Source organism: Scylla paramamosain, chromosome 19 (assembly GCF_035594125.1).
Source record: "Scylla paramamosain isolate STU-SP2022 chromosome 19, ASM3559412v1, whole genome shotgun sequence".
NCBI lineage: Eukaryota > Metazoa > Arthropoda > Malacostraca > Decapoda > Portunidae > Scylla > Scylla paramamosain.
The window spans coordinates 15597172-15614324 of record NC_087169.1 but is presented as its reverse complement, the minus strand read 5'-3'; positions in this window follow the sequence as shown (position 1 = coordinate 15614324).

Genomic DNA, 17153 nt, shown 5'->3' with positions numbered 1-17153 from the left:
AAGGAGGGAGGGAGATGATACGCGCGGATAACACTGATTAAAAGGTTAGAAACGAGGAGGAGCAGGAGGAGGAAGTGGGGAAATAGGATGAGGTTTCTGGCTGCATTCTTCCTCCTCCTCCTCCTCCTCCTTCTCTGCTTGAGATATAGCGAATCCGAATCTTCTTCCTTCTTTTCTTCCTTCCACAGTATTCTCTCCCCTGGGCACCCCGTCTCCCAGCAACGTCTCTTTCCCTCCCCGCTAAGCTTCACTCTCCCACCTCCTGTTCAGCTTGGAGGCATAAATATCTTACTTGCTTCCTTCGCCAAACTTCCCGTGGGGACCTTGCTTGCGAAGAACGTGGTGGTGTTTTTCAGTGGGTGGGAGAGAGTGGTGAAGGGCGGTGGGCGGGGCTGTGATAGGAGGACGCAAGGAAAGACAAGGAGAGGCTGAGATGGCTGTGGTAATAGTGGTAATGGAACACGGGAGAAAGGAAGAGAAGGTGGACGAGGAGAACAACGACGACGGTGAAATGGAGGACGAGTGGAAAGTGGAGGAGAGAAAGAGTAGGCGGTGGAAGACTGAAAAGAGAGGAAAAGTGTTTGGGGGAAGAGGAAGATTGCTGGATGTATGATCGGTAATAACACTGGGAACGAAGCACTCAATACACACACACACACACACACACACACATGCGCGGATGACAACTCGTAAGTATAAGTAATTTGTACCCTAAGGACCTTCACACAGTTCCTCTCAAGAATATATTTGGTCGCAATGATGCCATTAAAAGTAAATAATAAATAATAAACACAAATTTTGAATAACGCAAACTTTGAATAGAAAATGTAAAGCAGAGGAAACAGATGAAATAAATAAAACGAGAGAGCATATCAAATTGCATAAAAAGAGAGGCAGGAAAAGACAAAGGCCGCAATGAATATATCGATACAGACAAAATTGCAAATATCAGCAATACGAGAGATGCAGAAAAAAATAAAAACCGATAAATCTTTCGTGAGCAAGAACCCACATCGCTAAATCTCTTTTTAGATGAAGCATGAGGAGGAGCACGAAGAGAAGGAGGAAAAGGAGGAAAAGGAGGAGGAAGAGAAGGTTCAGGAGGAGAAAGAGAAGGTTCAGGAGGAGGAGGAGGAGGAGGAGGAGGAGGAACAGACACCAGACCTCATCCCGACCAGCGAAGACTCCAGACACGCTCAGGAATAGAGGGATCCGGTATTGAATATTGAGAAACCCTAAATATCAATGACTTTTCAATGCATATATGAACAAGTGAGGGTGGAAGAGACCGGGAGGAAGAGAGAGAGTGCGTGAGAGAAAGAGAGGGAGGGAGGGGGTTTGCAAAGTGTGAGCGAGAGGAAGCAGTGAGTGTTGCGGGAAGGGGTAAAGGGAAAGGGAAATGGGAGGTGAGAAACAATTGGTTTATCGGGAAGCACAAACTGCAAGGTAGTCGGGATGCAAGTGTTGGGTGGAGTGAGTCTGGCCGTCAAACGCGTTGCGGGGGAGAGTTTTGCCACACTCAGCACACTATTACGGCAACACAATCAGGAATATTATGGTTTAGTAGCATTACATTAGACACTCCGTTTTTCACCACACGTAGCACAATAGGTTACGATCAGGAGAATTACTGTTTAGTCCCTACACACCAGACACTCCGTTGTTTTTATCACACGTAGCACACTGATGTACCTCAACGATCAGGAAAATTACTGTTTACTTCCTTTACATCACTGCCAATGGGTGAAGACATTAAACAAAACACATGCCGCACGAGGCCACGTTCTCTCCCCCAGACCCACGAGACTCGCAAGACTTCACCAGAGGAACGCAAACCCTTCACACATCAAAGGGTCAATCTAAGAACACAGCAACTACTAAGTTAACGTACAAATGAAGACAATATGAATACCTGAGCCAACCACCAGTCGACGCCAAGGCAAGCACAGCAGCAGGACAACAGGAGGTGTATAGAGGGAGGCAGCAACGGTGACGAGGTGTGGGTAAATGTGCGAGTCCCAGGCTCAATCTAAACGAAGCCTGTGACGCAGTGTTGATCTCATGGTTCGGTGCTTCGAAAGAGAGAGAGAGAGAAGGACTGGTGAGTTGATTGGTGATTACAGAGACGCGAGGGTTGGTGGTGAAGGGTCGAGGTGAACAAGGTGTTGGCGCAGATGGTCCTTACAATCACAAACAGTTTTGCACCGCGCTTAACACACTATTATGACTATACGAGCAGGATAATTACTGTTTAGTCTGTTTATATCACACACCCACAGTTTTCTAGCACATTTAACTCACTATTAAGGCCACACGATCAGGAAAATTAGTGTTTAGTCCCTTTACATCACACACTCACAGTTTTTTGCCACATTTAACTCACTATTATGGACACACGGTCAGGAAAATTAATGTTTAGCCCCTTTATAGCACAAACCCACAGTTCTTTCTACCGCAACTGAACAGGAGAACCGAGGGAAGTTTCTATCAGTCTCCCATTTCAATCCACTAAACACTCGACCTACCCTGACGGATTCCACAGACAGCACAACGACACAACTAAGTTAAACCCTAATATGACATCAATGAAAACTCGGCGATTTGAGAGGTTCCGTCACCCTTATCTTGTGGATTGTTTAACTACACTATGCATTCTGAGCACCTAAATTTCAACACACTGTCTATTTGAGTGTCCTGGAATGGCGAGTTTTTTGGGGAACGGGGAGGGAGAGGAAGATGTGAGTAGAGAGGAAGGGTGAAGGAGAGGGGGGTAATGGGGTAATCTGCAGGGCGAAGGAGAGACGGAGTGGACGGAAACGGGAGATGGAGGGAAAGTGACGGAGAAATGATGGTGAGTGGAGCGAAGACGTGGAGTGAGGAGTGGAGTGGCAGGGTGTGGAGGAAGGAAGGAGGGACAGGAAAGGAACGATTAGTAGAAATGGAGGAGAAAAATGGATGTATAATATACGATAGTAGGTTATTGCTATCATTATCTCGTTATTGCTGGTGACGTTGATGATAACAATGGTGATGATGATAATGATGATGATAATGACACTCACCACACACGTCATCAACATGAATAACGTAAAAGATATGAACATCACTATAACAATAATGATAACAATAACGATGATGACAATGACACATACTCATCAGTCACGTCCCCAAGAGAAATACCCCAAATGATATTTAGCATGCAGAGAAACACGATACTTAGTCCTCCTGTACCTCTTCCTCCTCTTCCTCCTTCACCCCCTCCGCCGCTGCCTCGTCAGGAGGGTGCGTGGCGGTGCTTCTGGTCCGCCTTGGGGATAAACTCGCTCGTCTATGGCAAAGTAGTGGCAAGGTAAAGTGTTTTTTTATGATCAATGTTTTTGTTTGGGTCGCCTGATCTCAGACTCCGGGGAAACTACGCGGGAAACGGTGACGTCACTCGCGGAAGTCGACGTCCGAGCTCGCTACTGAGGACTTCAAACGCTGACGAAAACCTGCGGGGGAGCTAATGATAATCAGACACTTTTTAAACACGTGGTGAAAGATAAGCTGCTTTTGGTTTTATTACCGGTGTGTTTAGCGTGGAATGTATGTGCTATCGGGGGTCTCTCTGTCGCCGCTAGCCAAGACCCGGGTATTGGGACGCGAACAACGACATTTATATGGAACCTCTGTCAATAGCGGATAAAATATAAACCTCTTCCTGGCTTGACTCGCTTGTGCTCTCGGCTTGCTACGAGAAAGAGATAAAATGGGTGAACTACATGTGTATTAACATTATCAGCCCGTGTGCACTTCAAACCCACACACACACACACACACACACACACACACACACACACATCGTTTCACTTCACTAATGGAATGTAGAAGAGGTAGAGCAAAGGTTAAAAAAAAAAAAAAGGAGCATCTTTTTCACTTAAGTTATGCAATTAATGTTGCTAATTAGACACAAGCAGACTTGGGAGCCGCGCGAAACATTTAAACAAGTGTCATTAGCGGCACACGGAGAGAGAAAGCAATTACGCGTTTTACTCTCACGAAGCAAAACTTTCTTACTCCTTCCTTCCCGCGCCGAAAAAGACACGCCAGATCAAAACAACTCGTCGCTCACATGCAGATGCTTTTAGTCCTCTTTGCCTCCACCACCTTATCTCCCTGGTATCCCACTAACCTTTATCTTATCTACGAGTGCGGATATCTACCTGTCTCATTTTTATATCATCCCTGTCATTCCTTCCTGTCTTATTCCCCTCTTAGTTTCCTCCTCATCTTCTCTATTTCTATCCCACTGTTATCTATTATCTACGAATATGAATACCTTGCAGTTTCATCCTGTTTTTATTACTTCCCGTCTTATTATCCAATCCATCTCCTATTTACGTATCTCCTAGAATAGTCGCTCCTAAGCTGGGGGAAATATTACTCCCTTTCACTAACAGAACAATTTTTCGGTGGTAACGGAGGGATGACAAAAAAAAGTTAAGTTTTCTGGAAATCAGGAAACCATAGCGTCACCTGGCATTAGGTTCAATGTTGACTTGTCTTAGAATATGCAACTGTAAAGCAGACCAATTATAATTAAGCGGTAAAGTTAATAAGAAAACAATAAACATTAAAAACTACAACAGTGCTAGAAAAGAAGAAGTGTGTATGTGAGTGATCCTAGTGTGTGACAAGCCATCAATATTCTGACAGGGATGCTTCAGGACACAGCCACTCAGCAGCCCCCAGTGTGTGACAAGTCATCAATATTCTGACAGGGATGCTTCAGGACACAGCCACTCAGCAGCCCCCAGTGTGTGACAAGCCAAGGATATTCTGACAGGGATGCTTCAGGACACAGCCACTCAGCAGCCCTCATCAAGACGTTTCCACTAACTGACACATATAATGAACACATTTTGTGAAAGGTAACACGTTTTATGCGGCATGTTAAACTGGGTAACAAGCTAAAAAAGTCTGGGAACCACTGTCCTAGAATATTAGTATATCCTTATTTAGTATCCAGCTTTCCTAACCATGCTTTATTCCTTGCATATCTTTACTTCACCCTCTTCATCCTCCCTTGCCTCATTTCTGTTTTATCTTTATTCCATTCCCGCTCTCGTTCAGCCCGTGTGTCCTCATTCCTCCTTCACTCCATCTAGTCCCCCTCGTCTTTATGGTTCTCTCATCCTCGCCTTCATCATCAGCATATCCTCACTTCATCGCTGCCTCATCTGTACTTTATTTCCACAGCCTCCCTCCCTGCCTCTCGTTGCAGCCCTTGCCCGGGAACCCTCGACGGCCCTGTGAGCATAGAAAATCGATTACACGATTCGTATGTAAAACAGTATAGCTTTGAGTAGAGAATCTCGTCGCGAGGAGATTAAATCCTGGTCCTACTCCATGTGAACAGGACACACCCCGCTCCCCTGCCTCTCTGTGTCACTATTTCAACCTGTTTCAATCTGTACAGCTCAGTCTCCCGCCTCATTAATCTGTGAATATTCTGTACCGTCGCGGCAGCAGGCTCGACACACAGCAAGGGTAGGAGGAGACTGTGGAAGGAATGATTTCAACAATATAAAGAATGCCCTTCCCTTCTCCCCCTTCTGTGATAACCAAGGGTGTGTTGTGAGTAAACAGAAGGTGATCAGCTGGACTTGTAACTTGGCAGCCTTAGAGACACTTTCCTGGGACGAGGCTGGCTGGACAGGGTCAGTCTTCAGATTACTAGGCTGGCTTGCAAGGATGTTTTAAGAGCTTAGAGAGACAGCGTTCTAGATACGAGGCGGACTCATAATGATAGTGTTTAAGGGTCTAAAAGAAAAGAGATGAGTTTGACCTAAAGAGAGTTTTCAAAAGACGTGGCCAGCCTAGAGGGACACTTTTCCAGGAATTAGACTGGTTTAGCGGGCGATTTTCAAAGCACGAGGCTAGCTTAGAGGGACGGTTCGCAAGGAGTGAAACGCTTCGAGGGAATTTTTAAAGTACTAGGTGGGCTGGAGGGACAGCTTCCAGGATGTGCGGCTGGCTTACAGGGAAAGGTTTAATAGAACAAAGCTGGTTTAGGATTTTCATACCACGTGCTGGCTTAGAAGGGCAGTTTTCAAAGAACGACACTGGCTTAAGGAGAACATTTCTCAAGACACGAAGCTGGCCTAGATACATAATTTAGAAATCCAGTTTAAAAATAGAGTTTAGAGCTACATTTTAAGGACAGGAAATTTGCTAACAGGACGATGCAAATTCTACTTTTTATGTTGTAAAAAGACACATATGTTTTATACTTTATACTTTCATGGACTTCAAAGCAACACAAACCTGACCTAAAGTGAACGCAATTCAACAACAGACCAAAAGAAAATGAATAATCTTTAAAAGTGAGTCAGCATCAAGCATATGACCTCAGTATAAACTTTTAAACATTTTCATCACACTGCAAAATCGTCAACAGTATTCTTTAATGAGATGCGGAAATAAAGCACAAGAGACATGTTAAAGGATCTGACCCCAACACACATTTCATTGGGAGTTCTGCTTAAAAAACACACAAATTAATAAAGGCTCACTGGACAACAGGCATCTATCCTGAGGGAAAAATATATATTTAGCGTATAATTCACCACGAAATCCACTTATTTTTAATTGAGGCTCCGCGCATCCACTTCGCGTAATCATTTTGCGATTAATTCCTGGGGTTTCTGGAATTTTATGAAACATTGTGAGTTTAAAGATGAAAGACACACTTTGTCAAATAATGTTCATAGATGAAAGAAATACGCATGTCACTACAGAGAGAGAGAGAGAGAGAGAGAGAGAGAGAGAGAGAGAGAGAGAGAGAGAGAGAGAGAGAGAGAGAGAGAGAGAGAGAGAGAGAGAGAGAGAGAGAGAGAGAGAGAGCAGCATATACAAATACTAAAATAATATCTAACAAAAATTCTGAATAAGTGCCAAAACTTACATCAAAGTACTCTCTCTCTCTCTCTCTCTCTCTCTCTCTCTCTCTCTCTCTCTCTCTCTCTCTCTCTCTCTCTCTCTCTCTCTCTCATATGAAAGCTTTTAGGTCACACCCAGAGTTATCCCTCAAAGTGTAATTCAATTCCTCACATTCCCCCAAACCATGCCATTCCCAGGCACACTGACACGATTTTTCCTCGCACTTCTAAAATGAGTCACTCCATACTTCTCTCTCTCTCTCTCTCTCTCTCTCTCTCTCTCTCTCTCTCTCTCTCTCTCTCTCACACACACACACACACACACACACACACCATTAACCACCAGCTTCCCACATATCATTGAATTACGCCCAACCATCCATCTATCCCCCCCTCACACACACACACACACACACACACACACACACACACACACAGTCCTTCTCTCTCTCTCTCTCTCTCTCTCTCTCTCTCTCTCTCTCTCTCTCTCTCTCTCTCTCTCTCTCTCTCCGTCCCATCCGTCGCCGTGGATTTAAAAGCGATTTATTTTCCCTGCGCAAAAATCTCCCACCTTGCCATGGGTTGTATATGCCTCTCTGGAGCTTCGCGGGGCATTCACAGGAACGTTGCTGCGACCATTACGGTTTTTTTTTTTTTATCCATTTAGCTGGCGTGGTGGCGAACACAGCCAATGGTTACCTGGGGACCTCCTGATGGTAGCCAGAGGGTGCAGTGGCTGTGGCTAAGTGAGGGTGTTGTTTCGGGTGTGTTTGGTTTGTGTGGTTTGTGGTGGGGTATGTGATGAGTGTGTGTGGGTTGTTCTTGTGTAGGGAGTGTACTGGTGGAATTGGGGAGGATGTATGTATTAAGGAGGGAGGGAGGGACGGGGGGAAGAAAGAAGAGCTGAAGGGAAGGAGGAATGATAAAAAAAGGATAAAAAATGAAGGAACAAAAGGAAGGAAAGAAGGAAAGAAGAAAAAGAAGGAAGGAAGGACAGATGGATGGATGGATGATGGATGGATGGATGGACGGATGGATGGGTGGATGGGTGGAAGGATTTGCGAGACATAATAGGAAAATAATATTGGTACAAATGGACGAAGACAAAAAAAATCAGATAACTGAACTGAAAAAAAAAAAACACACACACAGACACACACACACACACACACACACACACACACACACACACACACACACACACACACACACACACACACACACAAATAAACCCAGAACCCGAAATTAAGTTCATGAAATTAAAATAAAACAAAAATGACAGCGAAAAATAAACTGCAAAAAAGAAAGCGAGAAACGAATGAACCAATACACGGACGGCGTGGGCAACAGACACCTGTCACTCCTGCAGGTACTCCCAGGGGACCAGAAGGCACATGAGGGCGGGAGGGGAAGGTCAGCCTTTTCTCCGCCATTACTGACCTTTGACCTTAGCTCCCCTCATTTGCCGCTCACTTGAATCTCCATGACATTTCAAGTATTTCAAAACCTTGTTACCATAAAGAAAAAAATGTTATACAGGTGCATTTTTGGCTTTCAAGTTAATGGGCGTGCTTTCCAGTGTGTGGCTTTGTGCTGAAAAGGTAAAGCAGGCGATACAAAGGGTCACCGGGATGTCATTCAATCGTCATTCTCTCGCTCCCCAAAACTCTCACTTTCGGCCGCAGAACCAAAATCATGTCAAAATAAATCTTCCAAACAGCCCCAAAAGTTTGCAGTGTACACAATTGTAGCGTCTGCAGTTCCTTTTGTTTTTCTCATGAGATTCAATGGCTCTGAAAAGTTTGGTGTTTCTTCTCGTCTCAAGCTTTTTATTTTTTTTTCTGATTCATACTTTGGTGTAACTGTCACCTCTCCTCCGTCGCAAGAAATCAAGTCCTCTTTTTGCTTCTGATTCATAGCCAATGTTATGTTGAATCATGTTTTGTAATGTTAGGTTTGGTATGGTTGGGTTAGGTTGGGTTAGGTAAAGTTGGATTAGATTAGGTAAGGTAAGGTCTGGTGAAGTTAGACTGAATAAAGTTTGGTTAGGTTAGATTAAGTTAGGTTAGGTTATCCTCACAACCACACCGATGATTGTTTATTCAGCAAGTCTCTCTCTCTCTCTCTCTCTCTCTCTCTCTCTCTCTCTCTCTCTCTCTCTCTCTCTCTCTCTCTCTCTCTCTCTCTTTCTCTATAACAGTAAAACACTTCCCTCAAATCTCAAATCAAACACACAGGTGACCAAACACTGTCTATCAAACAATTTAACTCTAACACACTTTCTCTCTCTCTCCCTTAATTTCCGGCAGAGTGTTGCATTACTTGCACCTTCCCTTCTCACCTCGTCCCGCACACGCCGCGCTGGAATCATGCATGTCTCCTCCCCTTGTATTCCACGAACCGCGCCGCACCAGACCTGCACCAAATCTCGGCACTATTCAACCCGGTAGCGGAATACGAAAGTTAATCTCAGCATTACGGCGTTTGAGGAACTAACATGACTTTTTATTTTATTTGGAGGTATGTCTCTCTCTCTCTCTCTCTCTCTCTCTCTCTCTCTCTCTCTCTCTCTCTCTCTCTCTCTCTCTCTCTCTCTCTCTCTCTCTCTCTCTCTCTCTCTCTCTCTCCTTTAAGTTAGTAATGATACAAAAAACAACGCAGTCTCTCTTTTTCTCTTTCGTTCAATCATTGTTATTCATCATAAAAAGTAACACCGTCAATATTTCCATGCATAATTACAGTAAGCTCAGCACAGCGAAGTGCTCCCGCAAGGCAACTCACTACCTATCACAGAGCACGCCACTATGAGGTACAATACTACAGAATACAAACCTTACGTATTATAAAGACCACTGCCCGTGTATCACCTATGCAACACAACGGAACGCAAGGTTAACTCATGACAGAAATAAATAGATAAATAAATAAATAAATAAATAAACTATCATTACATTATAATTGCACCACATAGCATTATCTGAGCAATGCCGCGGAAAACCAACCTTATGTATTACAAAGAACACTGTACCATTATCACCTGCAGAACACAACGGAAAAATACACACACACACACACACACACACACACATATATATACATACATACATACATACATATACCATAACTGTCTCCACAAAATAGGGCACACAAGACACATAAAACAAATAATAACAGACAAATGAAAACTGCGCCATTACAAGATCAACGCACCATAACGAAACACGCTGCATTACCATCACCTGCCCACAATATCACGAAACCTGGGAAAAAAAAAAAAAAACATTGTCGACATTTCCTTTCCTCCCCTCCGCTGGGCCGCGTTCATAATTGAGGTGGTGAAAATGATCAATATTTCACGAACACGGAGGTCACAAGGCTGATGTTTTATTGCAGAGGGACATTGAGCGTAGAGTTGTTTTTTTCAGGTGGGAAGTGAAGAGCCTCATATACCCTGCCCACCTCTTTGCCGCGCTGCATACAGGTGAGATACAGGTGTGGGAGAGAGGTCTGGTGCTGGGACAGATGTATATTCTTAGGGTCTTCCTTGTGATTTCATTGTACTGTGGTATGAGTAGGGTAGGGAATGTTTGGCTTGTGTGTGTTGGGGGGCGGGGGTGTGGGACGGAGAGAGAGAGAGAGAGAGAGAGAGAGAGAGAGAGAGAGAGAGAGAGAGAGAGAGAGAGAGAGAGAGAGAGAGAGAGAGAGAGAGAGAAATACAAATAATAGTTTTTTGTTAAATCCCAAAATTAAATATAAACATGAACATTGTATTTTTTATCAATTTGTATAGTCATTTTAAGTATCCACTATCATTCACATATTTTCACCATTAGTCTCTATTTACATGGAGGAATCTGCAATGCACAATCATTTCAGCATTTCCCGGCGATTATTATGATATGAAAAACTGTAATATTGTAACAACTGGTCATCATTAAAACAGTTTCTCTCTGAATGTTCACGCTATTTAATATTTATTCTCTTCATTACAGCAGAGGTCAAAGTTACGAAATAAACTTTGAAAATAAGGTAGGAAAGTATGTTAATTACTGCCCTAACAAGACAAGGAAATATTTCAAGACCCAAAAGTCAGCGAGTTTAATTTAGGAGCCAAAGTGAAATAAGACAAGGTAAGGCAAGGTATGACAAGGAAAAAAAAAGGCAAGACAAGGTAAGGCAAGGTAATGAAGGGTAAGACCAGGTAAGGTAAGACCAGGTAAGGCAAGGTAAGGAAGGGTAAGGTAAGGTTAGGTTAAGTAAGGTAACGTAAGGTAAGGTACAATAAGGCAAGGTAAGATATGTAACCTCTGTCCACAATTAATACAAGACTTACTCACAATTTAGGTCATTGTAGCGTGCACTGTTTCATGATGTTCGTCTTTTCACAGCATCCTGATAAGGCGTCTGCTGCTACAGGCAAACACGGCAGGACTAAACAACCCCCTCCATTCCCCTCACCATAAAACGTGTCCTTGTCAAGTAACACGATCGGAAATTAAGGAAAAAATGAAAAAGCAATATTTTCCGAAGTAATCCATTAAACGTGAAGATAAAAAAAGACCAAGAGCGATATTTTCAAAAAGAGAAATTTATCGAATGATTAAAAACGAAGGCCAGTAATTTTTTCCACCAATTAAACGAAGCTGAATAAAAACGGGGGGACATTTTTAAAAGCAAACCGGTCAGTTGGGAACAGAATTGAGAGTAATATTTTCAACGGTAACAGTCGGAAATGAATAAAAAAAAGAAAAAAAGACACCAAGATATATTTCATGACACTGTAGGATGAAATATTAGCAAAAATCGATGGGCGGAAGAATAAGCAACATCAATTTCATAACAGCCACAAAAGAATCCCTCGAGGAGCTTTAGAGAGCGGCCTGAGGGAAGGGATGTGCAGGTGAAGGAGTGGGCGAAGGAAGGAAGGAGGGAGAGAAGGAGGGATAATGATGATGGATTGCTACAGTCATTACGAATACAGTTAAGGTGAGACATGAGGGAAACACTATTGACTGCCTCTCCTTTGCTTTCCTCTTTCCCTTCCATTTGCCTCGCTTTCTCATGCTTCTCAACTTTCCATTTTCCTCTCCTTTCCTTCCATTTCCCTCACTTTCGCCTACTTCTTATGTATCCGGTTTTTCTGTATCGTTTTCCACCACTTTTCCTTCTCGCTTTTGCTTCCATTTTCATCTCTCTGTCCCTCTTTTTCTATACATTTTCCTTCTCTCTCTCTCTCTCTCTCTCTCTCTCTCTCTCTCTCTCTCTCTCTCTCTCTCTCTCTCTCTCTCTCTCTCTCTCTCTCTCTCTCCATATTCCTTTCGTTTCCTCCAATTCTGTTATCCATCAGATTTTTCCTTCATCTCTTTCAAGTCCCTTTCCTTCCTTCTCTTCTTCAACTTTTCCTCGTTCCTTCATTCCATTCACGTTTCCCTCTCTCTCTCTCTCTCCCTCCGTCCCTCCCTCCTGCCCCACTTTACTCCCTTCCTTCACCTCTGCCTCCCTCCCTCTCAATCTCCCTTGCAGGTAAGTGTATCTCATCTTGAAAAGTTTATTATTGAAAGTGACAGGACGCAGCTCAGTCTTGTGGGAATTTGGGAGGGTAGGAGGAGGAGAGAAGGGTGGGGGAGCGGGTGAGGGAGAGAAGGGTGGAAGGGGGAATGAGGAGGAGGAAAGAATGGTAAGGGTGAAGGAAAGCGATAAAGTTAATGGGAGATAGAGAAATATAGAAGAGAGAGAGAGAGAGAGAGAGAGAGAGAGAGAGAGAGAGAGAGAGAGAGAGAGAGAGAGAGAGAGAGAGAGAGAGAGAGAGAGAGAGAGAGAGCAGGGAGGAAGATAAATGAGAACAGCAGTCGGGTGGAGGAACGAGGAGGCGAAAACATATTCAGAAAACAAGACAGCATGACAAACTGACACACACACACACACACACACACACACACACACACACACACACACACACACACATGTATACATTACGTACAAGAGAACATGGTGCCTCGAGTACGACAGGTGACAGGTGAACCAGGAGGAGGAGGAGGAGGAGGAGGAGGAGGAGGAGGAGGAGGAGGAGGAGGAGGAGGAGGAGGAGGAAGAGGAGGAGGAGGAGGAGGAGGAGGAGGAAAACAAGATCTGTGAAGAAAGAGCAAGATACTACGTTGTTTCGTCTCTCTCTCTCTCTCTCTCTCTCTCTCTCTCTCTCTCTCTCTCTCTCTCTCTCTCTCTCTCTCTCTTTCATATAGAATTATGTATTTTTATTATTTCTATTATTTTTTTGACGCACACACGCTCATCTTCTCCCTAACTTTTACACCACCACCACCACCACCACCACCTCTTCTTTTTCTTCTCTTCCTCCTTCTCTTTCTTTCTCCTTTATTTCTTTATTTTCTTTCAACACTCTCACCCTTTCTTTAATATATCTTCTGCTTCTCTTTCTTTCATTATTTCTTTTTTTTTAACAATTTTTCTTTCTTTAATCTTCTACTTCACTCTCCTTCTTCATCACTACCATCACCACCTTCACCACCACCACCACCTCCTCCTCCTCCTCCTCCTCCTCCTCCTCTTCCTCGTCTAACACACATTATTGAGTGTTGGGTAAAGTTTGACAAGTCTTCCTCACTAACATGAACAGGAGGAGGAGGAGGAGGAGGAGGAGGAGGAGGAGTAATGACGAAGAGATGGGTGTGGGATGGAGAGAGAGAGAGAGAGAGAGAGAGAGAGAGAGAGAGAGAGAGAGAGAGAGAGAGAGAGAGAGAGAGAGAGAGAGAGAGAGAGAGAGAGAGAGAGAGAGAGAGAGAGAGAGAGAGAGAGAGAGAGAGAGAGAGAGAGAGAGAGAGAGAGAGAGAGAGAGAGAGAGAGAGAGAGAGAGAGAGAGAAGGCCACAGGTGTCTGGATGAATTTTAGGGTAAAGGTGAGCCAGCAGGTGAAACATAAATGCCTAAGAGAGGTGAGAGGGAGAGGAAGAGAGAGAGAGAGAGAGAGAGAGAGAGAGAGAGAGAGAGAGAGAGAGAGAGAGAGAGAGAGAGAGAGAGAGAGAGAGAGAGAGAGAGAGAGAGAGAGAGAGAGAGAGAGAGAGAGAGAGAGAGAGAGAGAGAGAGAGAGAGAGAGAGAGAGAGAGAGAGAGAGAGAGAGAGAGAGAGAGAGAGAGAGAGAGAGAGAGAGAGAGAGAGAGGATGAAGGAGAGGGGAGAGAAAGATATGGATAGGTGGAAGGGTGAAAGGAAAAGGGGGAAAAAGAAGAAAGCGAAACAGGGATTAGAGATACGGATGGATGGAGAGAGAGAGAGAGAGAGAGAGAGAGAGAGAGAGAGAGAGAGAGAGAGAGAGAGAGAGAGAGAGAGAGAGAGATGAACTGGTGGAAGAAATGAATAAGAGAAAAAATATATATAGAAGGATATGGAAGAAAAATAAAAATGGGTATATAAATGGAAATGTCACCTGGATTAAATGAACAGTAGTAAAAAAAAAATGAACGAAGAAAATAAACCATTAATACTGAATCATTTACTATTACTACTACTGCTTCCATTCATACAATACCCATCACTATCAGATTAAAAAAAACAAATAAAACAACAAAACACACAAAAATAGGTAAAGGAAAACAACTACTAATGCCAAAACAACATGTACCATTACTACATCAACCACTCTTTGTACAGAATCAAATGAAACAAGAAAAAAAAAATAAATAAAAGGTTATCAATTTTGGGGCCGAAACAGACATATGCCGATCGGTCCTGATGCCTCATTCGTCGGCTTTCAACCAATCAAGCGTCGTCTGGCGTTCTTCCAGTCTGTAGAGGACGGCTGTAAGTTTCCAGGCTCTGAATTATTTATATTTTCCAACGGGACCGAAAAAAACGGGAGGAAAAAAGAGGAAAAACAGACATCGAATCACATCATTGGAAACTTTAAGTAGAGAGGGAAAAGGTTGGGAGGAAGAGGGATGAGAGGGGAGGGAGAGGAGGGGAAGAGGGACAGGATGAGGGGAGAAGAGCGGTGTCCGAAACTAGAGGTAAATTTCGGACACACTGATGTAATTTGGCGCCGAGTTGGTGTCCTGCCGAATTGACTTTCTCTCTCTCTCTCTCTCTCTCTCTCTCTCTCTCTCTCTCTCTCTCTCTCTCTCTCTCTCTCTCTCTCTCTCTCTACTGCTTTTACAATGGAGTTCTATCCTGTTCTACCACCTTCACTTTAACAGTATCTACGCCACTTATGTAATCCTATGTAATCCTATGTAACATATGTGAACGCCACCCGAACCTGATGCACGTGTCACCCGAAAGGTAATCCATCACGCCCGTCACCGTCACACTCTCCTGTCACGCACCGTCACCTTCAAGCCCTCCAGTCAAACTCTCCTGTCACACCGTCACCGTCACAGGCTACCGCAACACACACAACCCTTGCCACACCCACAAACTTGCCGTACACTTTCAACTCCGTCACATTCTTCCGTCACATTCCCTGTCATATTCCCAGCCATTCACACTCACCCTTTGTCATGCGCGTCCCCTCACTCTCCCTCTCCTCTCACCTGCTTCCCCCACTTCTCCCCTCGTCCTGGCTTCCTCCGTCATGCCATCACGCCCTGCCACTCAACCCAGCACAGCGTCATGCAGATTGTCGCGCATAACAGACACAGGTGCAGTCACGTGTCGAAATGCTAAGCGATATCAAAATGTGTGTTGTTTTTTCAAGGTCCACCGCGCAGTTGTTTTCATTAGATGTTTTGGGCAAGGGATGATTATGGAGGATTGCTTGGTGGTGGTGGTGGTGGTGGTCGTGGTGTTAGTAGTAGTAGTAGTAGTAGGAGTAGGAGTAGTAGTAGTAGTGGCAGTGGTGGTGGTGGTGGTGGTGGTGGTGGTGGTAATGTCTATACACGATCGTCAAATAAGCAAACACAAAATCGAAACGAAAAAAAAACATGCAAAAAAATAATGCAGATATGTACGCGCTCGCACACACACACACACACACACACACACACACACACACACACACACACACACACACACACGATAGACAGGAGAAGCTATATGACCTTTCAGAGAAGTATTGCAAATTGAAACCGCACAACACGCTCTGTAAATGTGTGTGTGTGTGTGTGTGTGTGTGTGTGTGTGTGTGTGTGTGTGTGTGTGTGTGTGTGTGTGTGTGTGTGTGTATGTGTGTATTTTCATATAGTTCAATAAACACAGCTATGTATGTAAACTCTATAAGTAAACATATATATGAGTAAAAGTAAACACACACACACACACACACACACACACACACACACACACACACACACACACACACACACAGATAAACTAATGAAAAACACAACACAACAGGTAAACGACAGAAATAGATAGGAAAACAAATCAGAAAAAAAATGTACCATCCACGAACAAAAATAAACCACAAACCATCTATTTTGAGAGAGAGAGAGAGAGAGAGAGAGAGAGAGAGAGAGAGAGAGAGAGAGAGAGAGAGAGAGAGAGAGAGAGAGAGAGAGAGAGAGAGAGAGAGAGAGAGAGAGACCTGAGATACCAAAGGAATGAGGACGAAAGGAAAAGCAGGAAAAAGGGAGAAAAAGAAGGTAAAGAGGAAAGATGCAAGAGCAGGAGGAGGAGGAGGAGGAGGAGGAGGAGGAGGAGGAGGAGGAGGAGGAGGAGGAGGAGGAGGAGGAGGGAGGAGGGGGGAGGATCCCAACACAGGAATCACAATACTGATTCAGCAAGATTTTCCTCAAAGCTTAAAGGATCTGAATAAACGTCGCTTGATGTGATCGTATCTAGTAAAATGAGAGAGAGAGAGAGAGAGAGAGAGAGAGAGAGAGAGAGAGAGAGAGAGAGAGAGAGAGAGAGAGAGAGAGAGAGAGAGAGAGAGAGAGAGAGAGAGAAACACAGCCACTAAACTCTATAACAACCAACACAAGACCACACCTTCACCACAACTTCTCTCTCCCTCTCCCTCTCTCTCCCTCTCTCTCTCCAGACAGTCCAACACTCAATATTTCACAGTCGATGCTCAGGCTGGGAGGTGAGCTGGATTTGACTCGGCTTTCCATGACGCCCTGTCCTGGAAATTCCGTCCGGCCTGGCGAGAAGGTATTGCCTAGTGGCACTGCGAGGTGTGGGAGGGAAAGGGAGAGAGGTTATGGGTGAGTGGACGGGAAGGAAAGTGTGGAGGAGGGCGAGAGGGATGGGAGAGTGGGAGGAGAAAGCTATAGGTCGAGAGG